Source organism: Chamaea fasciata, unplaced genomic scaffold (genome assembly GCF_029207755.1).
Source record: "Chamaea fasciata isolate MVZ Bird 193981 ecotype frontalis unplaced genomic scaffold, bChaFas1.0.hap1 SCAF_7, whole genome shotgun sequence".
NCBI classification, from domain to species: domain Eukaryota; kingdom Metazoa; phylum Chordata; class Aves; order Passeriformes; family Sylviidae; genus Chamaea; species Chamaea fasciata.
Window position 1 is genome coordinate 30,500,180 of NW_027094092.1, and position 13,081 is coordinate 30,513,260.

At 39.0% G+C, this 13,081-nt stretch overlaps 1 long non-coding RNA gene across 2 annotated transcripts; it reads right to left on the reverse strand.

Annotated features, from left to right (window-relative positions):
- Positions 1–2,355: 2,355 nt before the first annotated feature.
- Positions 2,356–11,348, reverse strand: LOC136291752 (uncharacterized). 2 transcript variants are annotated; one of them, XR_010721693.1, is made up of 4 exons: positions 11,125–11,348; positions 6,246–6,507; positions 4,104–4,325; positions 2,356–3,532 (listed from the first exon to the last, which is right to left on the reverse strand). It is a non-coding gene; the product is annotated as an uncharacterized lncRNA (long non-coding RNA). The 2 variants fall into 2 exon arrangements; XR_010721692.1 differs by lacking the exon at positions 2,356–3,532 and having other exon boundaries at positions 3,546–4,325.
- Positions 11,349–13,081: the final 1,733 nt, after the last annotated feature.

Here is a 13,081-nt window from a genome sequence, read left to right on the forward strand (position 1 = left end):
GTTAGCAACAATGGAAAATTCTAGCTGAAGAAAAAAATATTATTAGACACAACTAAAGAAAAACTTAAATTAAAGAAAATTACAGTAGCACTTTTAGAGAAACACTTGTTATTTGGCAGTGATGTTTGTAAAGATTAGTAACTACTTGGATTCAATTATGTGACCTCAACTATTTATTTCAAGGGCAAGGATAATTTTCTAAGTGTAGTTTGACTATATATATTGTCAACATAATGTTTACCTGATGCAAATTGCATCTTTAATGGCTTCTTCCTAGTCTATCCCTTTTCCCCCTTTCTAGATTGATGTCTCTAAATCCAGGTGCCTTCTTAGCAGGGAAGGGCTACTAAGCAGAAGGCAGAAAAGAAAAAATGTCCCTGAAATCCTACCACTGAGCCTTCGCTTCTCCCAGAGCTCTAAATTTAAAGGACAGTCACTTGTCTGGGGCCCTCAAACAGCCAGTGGCTGCTAATGGGCCAGGTTGTCATATGACACTTCAGAATTTATCTTCTTGAAACGTGGGTACTGAAAATCTCCATCTTCCCTATGCACAGAGGGGCTTGCCCTACAACTTAAGTCCTCTTTGCCTTTTGATGCCAGACTTTGTTTTGACCCTGTAGTGGTTTGAAAGCAAAACCAGTGAGACTCCAAGTCAAACAATTTAATCAGAAGAAAAAAAAAAAAGTAAAATAAAATAAATACAATAATACAAAAGACCACTGACAGTCAGAATACAACCCGAGCAGGGTGGTGGAAGCAGTCCAGATGAGGTGGTCTTCCTGAAGCAGTGATCCCATAGAAAGGTCTGATAACTCTTGTCCTGTGGGACTCCAGTGGGTAAAGGCTGCCTGCACTGTCCCAAATCCCAGATTATATCCAGGTGGGAATTCTTGGCTCCTCCCCCTGGGCAGAGCATCTCACAATGGGATAAAATCTTTCCATGAGTCATAAAGTGGGTCCTTGATGGCCCATTAAACAGAGAGAGCTCCTGGAGGGAGTTACCTGTGAGTCCTGTGGCAAGGCATTGATGAGCCATTAACAGAAGATAGCCCAGAGGAAGGGGTCTGGGAAAACATAGCCCCACCTGGTTTCAACAGCTCATGAAGATGGTTATAGAATAAATACTTGGTGCACATCCTACACTGAAACCCAGGACAGACCCTCACACTGAATTGCAGTTCTGCTCTCCCTGAGTGATTATCCCACTACTTGCTCTGCCCCCATGCTGAATGCTGCAGTGAGTGTCTACTTTTGAAGGTTTATTGCAACAGAACAGTTTTGAAGATGTGGAGTTTGAAAGTATTTAATTACAAAGCCGCCTTCTTTCAGTTGAACTTTCAATAAAGAAGCATACATTAGAGAATCAGAGCCAAAAGAGAAAGTTGTACTTCTACAGGAAAGAAGGGGATGAAAGGTTATACCTGAAAGCTTGGAGCAGGAAACAAAGAACTTTGAAGTCCATGAGGCAGTTTGGAGGCCTCAAAAATCCAAGCTCATTGATGGACAGTATCAGCCTGCATTTGGACGTAGGTTATGACACTACAGCTTGCTTTTTACTATGAGTGTTATCCAAGCCAAGGGTAATTTAAAATCCTCTTTCCCCAAGGGAGTAGTTAATTTTCACCATGTAAGACACTTAATTACAGATGAAACCCAAGTGGCACTGTTATTTTCAGAATCTTTGAGAAATCTAACAGAAATGTTGAACAAATTCCAGAACAAGACCTCCTAATAAATACAGTATTTTCTTTGAACTTCTCACATGTCTGAAGATAGCTTAAGCAGATTCAAGCCCAAACATACATACTTACATATGGATAGACCACACACACAAGTGGAAAAAAAAAAATCAATATTCCTCAATTAGGATATTAAGTGCCATATATCTTGAATGTTTCTCTTTTTCAGTGTGCTGTAAAGTCTCCAGTAAGACAGATAAATCCTACAGAATTATCCTAGACATATAAAGCTTAGTTTCCATGGTTGAGCAGAGAGCTTTTCTACAGTTAGGTAAGGAATACATAGAAGTGCAAGTAGATTATAGATTGCTCAAGTTTAAAGTGCCCTGTGAAAAAGGGCTTTGGCATCTCTTTTGCCCTTTAATTACAGAAGGGTGGAAATTATATTTCTTCGGCACTATGAAGCCTGGAGTTTTTTGTTTATGCCTGGCCTGTTCTCAGCTGCTTACCCTATCTGGCAATATAAATTTGATGCAAATAGCTCAAGATATGCTTGTGCCAGCTCTATACTGTTTGATGGTTTTGATATTCTTAGAGCACTACATCACCTGATTTGGCACACATTGGCTGGAATAAGTCAAATCTAAACCAGAATGGTGATTTGGAGAGGCTTATCTTCAGTGAATGGAGACTGCAGTCACAGCTCACCCTGTTTGCAGCTGAAGCTGTCTTTAACCGCTCACAGCTTTGCTTCCTGAGTCACAAGAGCCCAATATCCTTTCTGATATGCCAAAGCCACACGTTTTCTTCATAGCCTGATCCAGCTGGGGTGATCCAAGCTAAACACCTTTATTTATGCAGTATTGTGGGTAGATACCAAAGGAAGGTAAGGATAGGAAAAATAAGTATAGATAAACAAGTACTGCACTGCCAAGACCTAATATGTTATTTAGAAGAAGAGCTGCTGAAACACCAAGAAAAATAAAAAAAATTGCTGAGTGAGTGTTCAAGGTTTAAGCTGTGTTGCACTGAGGAAGAGGGAGACCTAATGTAACTATTAAATTACATCTAATTTTATTTTTACAATTGATAGATTCCTTGCATCTTAGCTATGGAGCTTACAGGACAAAGTAAAACCACTGTTATAAAAGGTTACAGAAGACAGATCTGTGACATTGCATATTATAGAGACAGGGAAATTGTACAGCTTTTCTGGATCTCCCACTAAATATCATCCCCTTGTACTCAGAATTCAAGACAGTTATACAGAAGACAGGAGGTCTTCTACCCAAACTGGCAGGACATACTACTAGAATGAGAAGAGCTGTCTTGGAAGAATGACTCTGAATGAACTCAGGATCATATGGCATGACCTAAAGGGGACCAAAAGTAACCATGTACCACCCAACACAACCATGGTGTTGCTACTACAACAAAAGAGGCAAAAGAAAATAAAAATATTAATACATTTATCAAGTAGGGTAAGATGCCTCTTCGATCTACCAGATAAAGCTGCAATAAAGACAAATTAGATCCAAACACATCAGGTTCCTCTCCATGTGAATTCTTTAAATCAAGACAAGATCTTTGTGGAAGTACACCAGGTTCTGGTAGAAGTTGTAGGCTATCCAGAAGAATTGTTTAATAAGAATCATCAGACTATCATACATAAAGTATGACAAAATTATCACAAGTCTTCCACCTAAAGAGTTTCATTGGGTGGGGTTTGGTTTGAAGTCTTTCCAGGCAGAGTGAGGATTTAATTGCAGAGCCACAGAATATCTCCAAATGTCACAGCCCTGGGGACTTGCTCTATGTGATGTACGCATATCAAATAAACCAAGTACTTGTCTCTGAAACAGAAGCAAGTATATTAACTGAACTACCATTTACACACTCCAACGTCAGACGACCAAGACCAGACCTGCCTTCATTGCAGTTTAGTGCCTAGTACAGGCCACTGAGGCAATGCACACAAGACAATTTTGATGTTGTAATGCATTTTCTTAGCACCCACACAGAAAAAAAGTGATTTTACTTATTGTAGCCTGTAGGTAGTAAATAGTGAGTCACTGTGCTCTTCCTTCCCTTCTCTGGCCTATCATCTAGGCTTATTCATTTTCACTCTGCACCCAGTGTTTCTCTCCATTTACAATTACCACAGGAATTAGCACAAATCAGACCCTTTTTCAGCAAGGGATTGAAGACTTAATACAAAATTGGTGTTTCATTTCCATAGCGGCAGCTTGAGTTTATTTTGATAGGGGACTCAGATCCCTTGTCAGGGAAGAGCAGCAGGCTGGGATGGCAACAGCGCAGTAATAAATTGCCAGCCCCCAAAAAGGATACAGCCACTCCCCAAAAAGGGTACAGCCATGCTGCTTATATACCCCAGTCCCCCAAAAAGGTACAGCCATGCAGTACCTGAGCAAGAAGAGCCAGGGTACCCATGCCAGCAGTAGCAGGGTCACCTAAACACACAGATGTTCCAGCAAGGTCTAAATCCTTATCCAGCGAGGTTTAAATGCAGTTCCAGGGCCAAAGGGTGGCTGGTGGATGAGTGGGGGCACAAGTGAGGCTGACTGGGGTAATCAGTGCCTGCTGACCTGCTCAGGGCCCTGTCCAAGTCACAGCCCCCTCCAGCTCCTGTGGGAAGAAAAAATCCCATTTTGATCTGAAGGGAGTTAGACACATTTAACTAAAGTTTACACTTTAGTGCAACTTAGGCATAAAAAAAAAAAAAATATTGAAGTGTCCCTATAGAGATATGCTTTTGGAGGTTATCGTTGTGCTGAACCTCATGAGTGAAGAAAAATAAGGAATTAATGCCACATTTGAAAGCTGAAAATACTTAGACATAACTTTTCTTCTACTGATTGTGGTCTTCATGTACCTGTCTCCCTGGTCAAGGTTATAATCTGCCACAGACTTGAAAAGTACTGAGCACAGGGAAAAAAAAAAGTCATCCAAAGGTAGGCAGCTGGCCCTGAGATGTCAAAGGCAGCTTTCCAGCTGCCTGGATAAGATTCTCCAGACTTTAAAGAAGCCATCCAGCTCCATGGAACATGTGTTGGTGTTTGTGCAGTGTCCAGTGCATGACTGTTTGATGATAAAACGCTTGATGAGGGTTGAAAAAAATCAGATTTATCTATGAGAAATTTTATCAGTTTGGCCTTAACTGGAAAAAGAATTACAGTTCTGTGTGAGGCACTGTGTTGACTTTTCTGGTTGAGTCTTTATTGAGCGAGTGTTTTTCTGGGCTGAAATATTGCTGCATTGACAAGTTGACTTGAAACATAGCCCATCTGCCTCAGTAACCTCAAGGGAATTTGCTGTAGCTTGAAGCTAATCTTTGCTCACTTCTTTGAATAGCATTGTGAAGATGAGCTGACCCTCATTTTCTGCCTTGGAGACAGATGCTGGTTAGTTGTGCTGCATAGAATTTGCTGTACTGCATTACATGATATCTGCAACAAAAGGTACAGCCTCTAAGCTGAAAAACCAATAATTATCCTAACAGTGACAGATAATAGAAAAATTATAATGAAATAGAGAATCCATATACCTATCTAATCATGTATAATCCCTACTTATTCATATATCTCTGATAATATACACGGATATAAATTATATAAATCAATAACACTATTCTATATAACAATGTAGATAGATATAATTCTAATAATCTCTATCAACATCTATTTTGTATTTAGGTAGAGAGCAAAAGATCTCTACATCAAGAGAGATATTTCTGTATACAAGAATTTCTACCTCTTTTTACCTGTATAAACCAACTTGTCTGTCCCTAGGAAAAGAATTAGAAATTACACATTTTATCCTGACCAAACAAATTTACACTACAGAGCTCATTCCATGTTATTTGGGCAATCTACTAAACCATCCTTTTATAAGACCTGTGTGCTGAGTAAGAAAGTCAGGAATCTGATGGTTGGTGGGTTTTATAGGTTCTAGCAGCTCATTCACTTTAGTTATACTAAATCTGGTAAAGTTGCTATATTACTAAGTTTCTGAAGAGGAATGACATATTACACTACTCTAGCAGTTCTAACTTGGGCAATAGCAATCATAATGGCTTTTTAAAACTATCTTAGAAAGTCTTGTAAAGGTTGATATGAAATTTTATGCTCTCACTGGCTTGTTTATTTTACCCAGCCAACTCCTAGATTTGAACCACCTTGTGCTTGCAAGGCATTTCGTCTAACAATCTATGTGGGGCATAGTATTAACTACAAAACAACTTTGAGACAGCCACAAAACATCATAAAGGTTATCAGAAAGGTTCATGTAAGGACTGATACATCATCTCTAGCCTATCAGAAACCTTTTGAAATTTGAGAGTATAAATGGCTATGGCTCCATCTTTGGAGAAAACAGGAGCATGTGAACCTCTCTTCTGCAGCATTTTGCTTGGAAAGGAGGTAATGAAAAAGTAAAGAAATTGGGTTGCACTGAGTCTTATAAGACTGTCAAGCCAGACTGGCAAGCAAGGCAAACTATAGTTCCTTGAGCATAGCAAGAAACATCTTATGCTGCAAAGCCACTGACCTGATTTCAAGTGTTGATTGCTAAAAGTGCACTGGCTTTTGACAGCTCCCCTTCATCTGAGCAGGTGATGGCTTGGGAGGTGAGGGCGGGCTGCTAATTGCCCTCTCACCATGCTGTTTGGCAAACCTGCACTGTCTCTGTGTCAGCCAGAATGGCAGCTTCTTGTCTCCAGCTCTGAACGGGAGTTATATACAGGTGGAGAATCCCAAAATGCTCTTTTGCCAATTTAATAGGGCAGCAAGAATTCCTGGTAATATTGTTTCTAGAAAAAGAAGTAAGATAAAAGGAAGGATGTAAGACAGGCTTACACGGACAGTAGGTTCCTGTTTGTTATTAATTTTTTTCATAGTGGTAGCTCAAAGGAGCCTCAGTCAAGAGAAGTAAATTCTCCTTTTAGACATGCGGGTGTCCTCCTTCAACTAGCACCCTGAACTAAAGGTGTCAACTGATTGATTGTCTTTAGGCTGGATATTGTGTACTCAAGCATATTTAGAATTTCATTTAAAAGGAAACCTTTCAGTTACTGAAAATAATCTTTTATATATACACTCACTTCCAAGTGGCACAGAGTTCCCTTCCTAAAGCTGCAAACTAGATTAAATAGGGACTGAATGCTGTGAATCTCTTATCCCTTATTTAGATGATTCAACTACAGATGTATGCACCTATATCCATCTATCTCCATGTAGTAACACCATGCTTAAGCAGTAATACTGTTTAAAAATGTTACTAGGGTATATGAAGTAGGTCTAATCCTGCTTCTCCTTGATTTTGAGTGCAGAGGGAGAACACAGCAATTTGCTGCTGCAAATTGCATCATCCCTATCTAATATCAGGTAAAACAAACATTACTCTTTGGTTTAAATATTTGCTCTGAGAGAGAAAAATTCAGAAGAGATCCCTAACAAGAACCAATTTACTAAGTACCGCTAATGAGTTTCAGCAGCATCCTAAGAATTATAAGGGCCTGCTATCTCATGGGAAAGAAGACAGACAAGAATCCTTTGGCAAAGCATAAATCTCATTTTACATGAGATCATAAACATACTGACTAGCTAACCTAATTTTGCTTCTGCATATAATACTGTGTGCTCGTCCTTGCTTACAAAATTTTAACTGCTATTCATGTCATCAGTAGCAGTATTTAGTTTATTTCTAAAGCAAGACAAGCCATTTTTGCTACCATTGTTGCAAGACAATTCTGCAGGATGACATGATCATATTCAAAACAATAGGAAACTAATAAGTCAGGGAATAAACACGTCAGGGGTTAGTAAAATGTTCCACAGTTTAATCAATCAGGTCTATACATCTCCCTGGAAAACACAGTTTGTAACCTGTGCTCTGAGGGAACTGGGAGGGGAGGCCAGAGAGAAGTTTTAAAATTGCCAGATCAAGCTGACACCTCAATGCATCTCTTCAACTCTGTTGTTGTGACCAGTGGTAAACTAAAATTTACTAAGTATGGTACTCAGGAAAAAACAACATTGCATTAATTCAGATTTTTCATTTATCATTCTCAATCTGTGGCTGCTTTTTGAGTACTTTTAAAAACCTTAGAAATTTTTATTTCTGTGATAACATACTTCATAATTTTTCAGATTTGGCTTTTAGTTATTATAATTGTTCTGCTTCCCCGTCCCCCCCCCCATGCTTCTATGTTATTTGTTCCACAAATAATATTTATCTGCCTTTCTTCCCTTGCTTCCCCTTTTCTAAGTGGAAACAGATGCACTACATCTTAGCTTGATGATCATCTCTGCTTTTATTTTTTCTGCTTTGAGATAGCACTTAGGGGATGAATAACAACCTGCCTGGAGAATGATGTCATTTAATTAACAAATAAGGGTACTAAATTCCTCGTATGATTGAAAAAGACAGGGAAAGGCAGAGAAAGCAAAAACAAGAGTCTTGTATGGAGCCGTAAGGCGTTTCTGGGACGTTATCATCACAACTGGCGACGTGCCCTCTCGTGGTAATACTGCTACAAGAGCAATGCCTTGCTTTAATTAAGAGCAGGCTGCTGTTCAACTAGTACTTCAGCATTTTAGTTTGGTAAGACTGGTTTTAAAACATGTCAGAGCCCTGAAGTGTGAGCTAGCTGGACAGTACCATGCTACAAGCAGAGAAACAGGAAAAAATGTAGTTTTGTGTTGAACTGTCCCACATACTTTTGGAGTACAGTTTTTGTGGCAGTATTCTGGAAATACACATCAACTTTCCCTACTGAGAAATACAAAGACCTTTATCAGATTGTTTGATCTCCAATGTTACGTACTGAATTATAATGCACAATAAGCAGACTTGGATAACCTGAGACATAATTACAAGATTTAATTTCTTTCTAAATGTCAGGTGCCATTTCTGATCTACAATTGAATATAGATCAGAAATACAGATTTATTCTGCAAGTAAATATTGATTAGTTCCACAATTGATTCTGATTGAAATTAACAAGGTATTCTTCTTTTCTAGGATCAGGTACTCTCATTTAATTAGGAATACGCAATTATGTTGCGCTTTGCATTTAAATAGATAGTGCATTAGTTTTAGAGACTGAATCCAAAATTGTCCTTGCAAGGTGAAATAGCTACCTCCATTTAGCGTGAGCTGGACATCACAACCCTCAGTCGCTGCAATTTCTGCCAGAATCACAGTCCCTAGTTGCTCTTGCCATGAGTGTGCTGAATGATGCAGAAAGCAGCACTACATCTGCTTTTACTCTACTAATTAAAATGTATTTTAATCTCCCCAAAAATATCATAATAGCATTTTCATTCTCTGTGCTTACACATACCAATAGATACACCAGAGAAGACAGTTTTATTTGCAACGTAATCTCTCCAAAAGTGATCACTGTGATGTACATAATTTCACAGAGCACCTTTTGTGCACATTATTCAGGAACTCAGCCTCTGTGGCCTGTGCAGTCACATGAAGGAAGTTGCAGCAGTTGAAACGTAATGGCCTTTACACAAGAAAGTGTGCTAAAGGTTATTAAAGAACAAATGCATAGATATTCACAAAATACAACGTCAGAAACTCTGTAGCTTCACTTTTGTCCATCCCATGTGAATTTCTTCCAGGAGAATCAAATATTTCTTGTAAACAGTGTCCCAGTCTGGGCACAAGAATAGTAGCCCTACTGCAGTCTCACTCTTAATATTAGAGCAATATAGTAGGAAGACTTCCACTCAGTGTAAAATCCACAACATCACAATTCCATTTTCTGCCTATTATTATTACTCCAGTTAAAAGATTTATTAGTCCTATTTGAGTATTTTTAGCCAATGCTTGAACATCAGATTTCATTTTTTTTCCCCCCCCCAAAGCTTATCTCCAATCTTCAAAATTACTTTGATTTCTGGTTCTGCCATCCAGCACGTGTTTTTTCCATCAGGGTTTAAGCTGGGTCATTACACCAGCCCATGTACCATCTCCACATAAGTGCATATTAAATTATTCAAAATTATTGCAGTCTGGGGAACTCCGAGCTGGAGATCATGACCCCATTGCCTCAGTAGGTAATTCCTCGAGTCAGAGTCTCACTACAGCCTTTTTTGTTCTCTTTAAAAAGTGTTTTCGTCAGGCTGGTGTGCTCTTTCCAGCTTACTGCTGTACATCTGCTCACCATATGTGCACCAGTACTACAGTGGCCTGGTGACACTGCAGCTTAGGGACTCCTGCCTATATTTGCTGCTGCTCAATTGCCTTCCCTGCCAGCAGCCTGAAGGGCAGGAGAGAAGGGTCTAATGCATCTCTTTTTCCAAGTCAATGCCTCTAGAAAATGCCCCCAAAGCAATCTTATGGCTATTTTTAGCAGCTGTAAATCTTCTTATGTCTTTACAGGACAAGATAGCAAAGCAAAAATTCCTTACTTCAAGTCTGATGTAAGAAATAGTATCATAATACAAATTGTCTACTAAACCAGACGTTCACTTTTCATAAATACATCAGTAGAGCAGCTTGCTGTCAGTGGCTGGATGACTGCAATTACTGAATACTTCTAAAGAAAAAATGTCCTTTTATAGTTTTATTACTATGGATAATTTTTCCCATAGAGTAAAACAGTTTAGACTCACAAATCAACCAAAGAGATTTAAATAGAAGGATTTAAAATAAGACTGGAAGATAAGTACATAAAAGTGTTCCAGAGAATCTGGATCATAATTCATATATCTTTGATTATGCACTTCTAAAGATGGGAAGTACTCATTGAAGCTAATGAATATTTTGGTGCTTTATCAACTTGTGGATCAGAGCCTTGATATAAACACAGCTGTGTGTGTTCAACGACATCTTCTACTGCTTTGCCTGTTAGAGGATGTTATTCAATGAGATCTTCTGAGGATGTTTATCAAGTTAGCTTGAGTCTGGCAGAAGTAGATTATGTAAGGACTTTGCAACAGAAACATATACAAATTAAGCTTAAAGCTTTAAAACAGCTTCCCAAAAAAATGCAAGTTAAACATGAAGTTACAAATTACATAGTCCATAAAATGTCATCATAGTTATAAATTGCATGTGAAATTTGTGGGACATGGTTCACATATGACAACAAAGCAATTAAGTTTTATATTTAGTTTCACATCATAGTACATCTGTTTAATTTGATTTTAAAAGTCTCTTACTACAGATTAACATTTGACATCTATCTAAGTTGCCCATATGTAACTTCAATGGGAACAGTGGCCCTGCCTAAGACATTGCCATACTGTAGTGAACTGGACAGCCAATCCATAAATAGATCAATGCTTTTTCAAAAGAAAATAAATTAACACACTGTGGTTGTTGAGACAGCCACAACACTCAGAGCATTTCAGTACAATTTCAGAAGGCTTCAAGCACCAGCACCTTGTAATCTAAAAGTCTCTCATACCTTTTCTCTGTATCCTCCCAAGGGCAGCTCCACACAGCTCTGGCTCTTTCTCTCCTCCTGCAGTTCCGGCTCTCTTTCCTATCCCTAGCACGGCCACCTAACCCTGTCAGTCCCTCATAAGACATCTGACCCTTTCTGTCCCTTGCACAACCTCCTATCCCTTCCTCCTCACAGCACAACCAGCAGGCTCCAACTGACTCTCTCCCAGCATACTCACTCTTTATCACACCCATAGCTGGGAGGGCAAGGCTGTTCCCATTCTTTGGTAATTAACACAGCTGCAATATATCAAGGGCAAGATTGCCTTCAGCACTATCTCTGTCTCCCCACAACACACCTACTTGTGAAATTTCTGGGAAAAAAACCAAACAATTTGCTGGATCTCAAGGTTAGGCAATATAAGAAAAGTATGGAAAATGCCTTGGATTGGGGTTTAAGTGGCTGCAGTCTGTTAACATCGCAGTGTAAATACCATTTGGTATTTATTTTAGGAGTACACAAAACAGAAGAAGGGATGCTGCCCATGGCAGAATCAGCTGGCATTAGACATTTCCTGTGCTGTGGGGCTCCTGGCATCCTCTGCAAATGTGCTGCCTGTCACCTTGATGCTGCCTCACAGAGGCATGGCTATTTTTTTTTAGGTTAGAAAGAAAGAAAGCTCACTGATAGCTGATATATAAGGTGAAGAACTAAGGCCATTTCTGATGGGAGCATTAATTTTAGTCTCTACTGAATTCTGAGTCTAAGATGCTGATATTCATGTTCTTCAGGTGTCAAGGTGAATTGACTAAACTCCCTGTTTAGTCCCACAGCCCTTGTAAAGCAAATAAGGAGAAGGGAGTAGCTATTTTTATGGGCAAGGGACAGTATCAAATTATTTTTAATATTACCCCATGGCAGTGTTGGTTCTATTCATCTGAATGAGAACTTTGACTTTCAGGGAAACATGGGAAGTTTGCTGAGTGTCTTTGAAAATCCCACTAACAGTGTGACTGCTCAGAGTGAGAAATGATTTATATGTATACTGAATCTCTGCTTCTGCATTACTCTCTTCTCTGGAAATGCAACTCCAGTTACAAGTTCCTACAAAGTTCCTACAAATCTGGACTGGAAGTGATGTTTGTTAATTAAATTAATACATCATCATCCACAAAAAAAGTCTCCTTTAAGAAAATATTGCATAGCCTCAGTATGATAAAACATAGTGCAGCTGTTCTTTCTGTTTTCTACTGGCCACTGCAGCTTCTGAGAAAACACTAATGAATGACTCAGAAAAGACGAAAATGAAGTTTTATCATGTGAGAGGTGAAATATGGGAAACATTTCAATAAAGCAGTATTCCCTTGGCAACTTCTAAGCTTTTCTGTCTAATGCAGAAAACCAAAGTGATAGTTTCAGCACATGCACAGGAAGGTATATAGGGTGGGACAGAAAACAGGCACAATCTGACTGTAACATTTCGTAGTCATCGTTCTTGTGAAGTAATAATGCCTTTATTCTCAGAGTGAATGCCTGAATTAAGTTTGCTCGTTTGATTCTGTAATTAGGAACTCTACTTTCTCTTCGAGAGAAACCCCAGCCGAGGTTGACGTGGCGGTGAAGTTTTCCCTGTGGCCACTAGATGCTCGCACAGCCCCGCAGCTCTGGATGCTCCCGGCCGCCAGGCAGGAGCGGGCTTTTTTATATTAAAAACAAAACAAAGAAAAGGCCTTAAGCTAGAAAAATACCAGGAGAAAACTTAAAAAAAAAAATCAGTAATTCCCAGAATCAAGTTTTGTAGGTTATCCTGATTTGGTCCATGTGTGTGCACATGATGACACTCATTAAATTAATAATCAGAGTTTTTCTAAAGAATGGAGACCACATTTGGTGCACACAAAATGTTAGTTGTTTATTTTTCTTCACTTCAGCACATATACTCTGCATTAATGTATTGTATAAACCATACATGCTCAGC